Consider the following 5,747-nt stretch of genomic DNA (forward strand, 5'->3'; position numbering starts at 1 on the left):
TGTCTTTGAATTTCACATCTCAGATCTTAGAATTTAAAGTCACGAAACTTGAAGCTTCAGCCTTGATATACATGCACATACGCCTATACATACATGTATACACACGTACATACATATATACATACATGCATATAATCATACATACACATAATTATGTATGCATATATGTATTTTGGTATATTTCTTCTCACACACAAACACATACAGACACACACGCACACACATAAATATATATATATATACATAAACCCACAAAGAATATTTAATCTCCAATGTGGTGTGGAACATTCTTTCACTGTTCCACATTGGACTGTGTGTGTATGTGTGTGTGTGTTTGTGTTTGTTTGTGTCTCTTTGTGAGTGGGTGGACTTGTGGGTGCGTATGTGCCTGTGGGTGTGTATACATGCAAGTATCGAACAGTGAGTATGAGTGCTCAACACCGCATTGGTGGATAAATATTCTTCATTCGTGGATTAAGAAGGCAACTAAATTGAACAATTGTAAAGAATATTCGCATGAAACCGTTGGTTACCTTGTTAACCCGTACGTATATCCTTTAACAGCTGATAACACACTAACATTTCATTTGTCTTGAATTCATCCCATTAGAAATAATGAGGGGAATCAGACTATTTTTGAACAAAAGAAATTTATCCTAGAGTGTTAATGCATGTCTGAAAACGCAGTCGAAATGCACAGATTGTTTAAAAGGAAATTGCAAGCGGATCCACTAACGGAAGCAGATTACAATGTTAACAATGTCTACAAAAACGTATAGGCAGACGGCGGAGATAACGAATCCGCCAGCAACAAAAGAGAGAATCGGAAGCTTAAGGCCAAATTTCAAGAAAATTTGTGTGACTAGCGTGTCATAAGAAACTCAAAATCAAGCGACCATTGCATTTTGAAGTATTGTTCTTGGAAGAGTTACATTCTCAGAAAAAAGCATTCTCTCTATGGAGATGATCCAGACCGAAAACAGGAGTTTTGCGGGTGGTACTTGGCAAGATGTGTACAAGATGCACATTTTTCAACAAATACTGTTCAGAGTGTTTAGGTTACATTTAATTTAAATGGTTCAATGAAGCGCTACAGTTGCACCTAGTACCTACATATTACAGAGAGACATCATGTTTATGTACCAGGAATTACAGTACGGTTTGGTTTTGGTTAAGAGAATTAATTCGGCCATTCTTTCAGACGACACTGTGACTGGTAACATGTGCTTGAACTTCCAAAACGTTCAAAAGGACTTTTGAAGGTATGGAGTTTATCTCCAGCGAGATGGGGCACCTCATACTACCATAGAAATGTAAGGGCCTATTTCGGTGAGACTTTCCCACGCAGGCGAATTGAACAAAGCGATTCAGTAGAATATTCTTTGAATTCACCGAAAATCACACTACTAAATATTTTATATGCAGAAACTTAACTGATAAAAGGCGGTGAGCTGGCAGAAACGTTAGCACACCGGGCGAAATGCTTAGCGGTATTTCGTCTGCCGTTATGTTCTGAGTTTAAATTCCGCCGAGGTCGACTTTGCCTTTCATCCTTTCGGGGTCGATAAATTAAGTACCAGTTACACACTGGGATTGATGTAATCGACTTAATTCCTTTGTCTGTCCTTGTCTGTCTCCTCTATGTTTAGCCCCTTGTGGGCAATAAAGAAATAAGAAACTTAACTGATAAAGTTTCCAATTCTCACAAGAGTTGATGAATTGAGAGCTGTCATTGTCTGGGAATGTGAATAAATAACGAACCAAATATTTTTGAATGTTAGCAGTTCCACCATATTGTGTTATCAGCAGTGCCCTGACAATAACAGTCACCAGACTGATAACAGGCATGCATAAAATAATTAAATTCTCCCTGTAGATTCTTTAAAGTTTGAAAATGAAACGTATTTTAATAGACACTGACTTAACATTTCAGTGCATATGTGTGTGTATGTATGTATATGTATATATGAATGTGTGTGTGTGTGTGTATGTATATATGTATGTATGTATGTATGTATGTATGTATGTATGTATTATGTGGAAATAGCAATAAAAGTTTTCATTATCACTCTTCTGCGAAAACAGGTTCCTAGCAAAGATTAATTGCAGTTTTGATCGAAGATTTTTCTTTCCAGAATTTTTATGAGGATTTATCAATGAAGAAACCATTTTAAAAATAATAAGATGACGCAAATGAAGTTTGATTCTAAAATTGTAATAGATTTAGAGTCCGAGCAAAATTGATTATTAGTAAATCATTTTCCAGTGAAACTGTTTCCGTATGATACGTAATATCTTTCATAACACATTCACACAATAAAATGGAACAACAGCTATTCAGACGAATTACTTATTAGTGCTTTTATTTTTGAAATGGGATATTTTAAATACAATCGAGTGTGAAATATCCCCGACTATAGTTAGATACGATAGGGATTTCCAGTTCAAAACATTGTTTAATTATTTACGGTAGTAAGGCGGTGAGCTGGCAGAAACGTTAGAACGCCGAGTGAAATCCTGAGGGGTATTTCCTCTGCCGCTACATTCTGAGTTCAAATTCCGCCGAGGTCGACTTTGCCTTTCATTCTTTCGGGGTCGATAAATTATGTACCAGTTACAGACTGGGGTCGATATAATCGACTTAATCCCTTTGTCTGTCCTTGTTTATCCCCTCTATGTTTAGCCCCCTGGTGGGCAATAAAGAAATAAGAAACGTTAGCACCCCCGGTCGAAACGCTCAGCTGTATTTCGTCTGTCTTTATGTTCTGACTTCAAATTCCGCCGAGGTCGACATTGCCTTTCATCCTTTCGCGCTCGATAAATGAGGTACCAGTTACACACTGGGGTCGATGTAATCGAGTGGACCACTACCCAAAGATTTCGGGCCTTGTGCCTAGAGTAAAAGTGAATTATTTACGGCAGTGATTATCAATTTCGTACGAAACGAAAGCATCAACGAAATACATTTCAGTATTCGTGTAAGACCGAGTTCTGAAAGGTTTCGTCATTAAAGATTGTGGGAAACTGTGGTTAAACATTATCAAATGCTGAAAGTAAATAATGAAATATGCTAATGTTTAAAATATTGATTTGTTCGCAAAAAGCAACATGAACTAATTCTGATTATTTGTTTTGACTTTCGTGGTTCAATCACATTGTTTCAAACGCACTACACTTTGAAATACGGTAAGTTACTAATTTCCCTTTGTCAAAAAACGTAATTGTCAATTATAGTCAATTATGTGTATCACGTACTTCGCAATCTAGTACATTAATTAAGGTGTTCACATTTGCATTTGGTAGGACAGAAATTGTAAGAGTTTTAAGCATACTTTGAACTAATAATATTGATTATTATCTGTTCATCGACGACTCTCCCTCCTAAACACTTTGCCAATTTTTCTGTTCATTTATTATACATCGGTTTTGTAAGATAAGCCTGAGAAAAATAAACCGTCAAGGTATCAGTCACTCTGACAGGTTTATGGTCGAACGTGTAGCAGTGGAGACTTCCTGTGTTCTCGGTGCCTCCGAACCAAATCCCTGCTCACCGCTATCGAGGTGGAGATAGCTATCTACAAGTACGAGCCCCGTGAGTCGGAGTACCTGTCCCAGTGACATCCTCCGGGGCAATGCCTTTTCCATTTTGTTTGCTGAGACCATAAGGCAGTCTGAATTGCAGAAAGTGGTGCGTTCCATTCCTTAATGTAAAGTTACTCCGGATCATGCCTAGCACTTCATAAAAAGCAACGGGATTTCACGCTCCATCGACGTTCAATGAATGGTTGTGGTAGTATTTTGATTGTTTTACTTTATTTATTTAGCAATAAGATAAGTCGAAGAATTGAGGATACGCGCAAAAACATTTAAAGAAAGTTTTTGCATAGGTTACAGATTGCATCGTACAAAATGTCATACTTTACAAATCTATGAATACCTCAACTGTATCTTCTACGTCTTCTGTTATGTGCATTTTCCAAGGGTTTCTGACGATATACAGAATATAGTTGGACATTATCATTGGTATTAAATTTGGAGAGAAATCACTACAAAGGTTACTTACAAGCAAATGGCAAAACGTTTTTCTCTTTTGCAATTTGTATGATCCGAAGATTTTAGACTCTGTTGATGCTTTAGGAAGAAAATGTCAAGAATGGAGACTTCAATTTTTCTTACATACAGACAGCTTTGAGAAAGATGGAGTTTGAAAACTATAGCAACATCAAAAACAGTATTAGGAATGTTCTTTTCTTCTTTTTTTTTTCAAATATTCCAAACAATACTTCATTGCACAGAACTAAAAGTCACCTGAAAAATCCATTCGACGCAGCTATTGATTGATACGTCATTTTTAATGAGCCGAAGATACAATCTTTTGCAGTTGAACTTTGATCGGGTGTGGAAACCAAAAATCTTCATTATCATTGTTAATGTTGAATAAGGTGATCAAATTGGAAAAATTTGATTTTTGAAAATTCTCGTCTGATTTTCTAACACATACTTTGTAAGAAACTATTCTCATTAATGATTCAACGGAAAAGACAAGCACACTATGAGAGGTGCTTTCTTTTCGCTTTTGCTACAAAGGACAATTTCATAAATCAACTGCAAAACTAAACGCTACATGCAATTGGTAGTTTCATGTTATATGATTGATGTAAGATAAAATTATTTATGGCATCGGAAACTCTTCAAGCTTAATTTGTTATTCTGTTGGGAAATATTATAGTATTTTCCATAAAAGAAAAGAAAAATATGTCTATGTATATATTCTGTCTTCTGTACAGATTTGGGCGGTTTTTTTCTCTCTATTCCTCTGTATTACTTGGGGTTCTTATCCAAAGATGGTTAAACAGCATTTAGGGGATTCGGTAGCATATAACACTAACACGAGAAAAATTATTTTATTTTTGTTGCTATCATTGTTTATTTTCAGGTCAAGGAAATTCCAGCCATGAACATCACGTCTGTTTTAAGGATATTTGGGACTATATTATTATGTAATGTGTCCTTGTCTTATTTAAGAGGATATGACGTTGTCTGAGTCCAACATAGTTGCTCTTTTTAGCAGGCTGAGCAAAACATGTAGGGAGATTTCGTTGGTGCGTTAAATGGAAGTTTTTCACTACAGAAGCGTTTTGTGTGTTTGTGTGTCTGTGGGGTGGGGGGGTGTATTCGTGTAGTGCATGTGTGCTTGCATGTGTGTGTGCCTGCATGTGTGTGTGCCTGCATGTGTGTGTGCCTGCATGTGTGTGTGCCTGTGCGTGTATTCGTGTGTGTGCCTCTGTGTGTGTGTGTGTGTGCCTGTGCGTGTATTCGTGTGTGTGTGTGCCTGTGTGTATGTGTGCGTCTATATGTGTGTGTGTTCGTATATGCGTGCGTGCATGCGTGTGTGTGTGCCTGTGTTTATTCTTCTGTGTGTGTGCCTATGTGTTTATTCTTCTGTGTGTGTGCGCGTGTGTATGCGTGCATGTATATGTGTGTGTGTGTGCCTGTGTGTGTGTGTATGTGTGTGTGTGTGTGTCTATGTGTGTGTGTGCATGCGTTCGTGTGTCCGTGTGTGCGTGCGTGTGTATGTGTCCGTGTGTGTGTGTATGTGTGCGTGTATATGTGTGTGTGTCTTTGTGTGTATGTGTGTTCGTGTGTGCGTTCGTGTGTGCGTTCGTGTGTGTGGTTGTTCGTGTATTCGTGTGTGTGTCCCTATGTGTTTATTCTTCTCTGTGTGTGCGCGTGTGTATGCGTGCATG

Source organism: Octopus bimaculoides, chromosome 5 (assembly GCF_001194135.2).
Source record: "Octopus bimaculoides isolate UCB-OBI-ISO-001 chromosome 5, ASM119413v2, whole genome shotgun sequence".
Taxonomy (NCBI): Eukaryota; Metazoa; Mollusca; class Cephalopoda; order Octopoda; family Octopodidae; genus Octopus; species Octopus bimaculoides.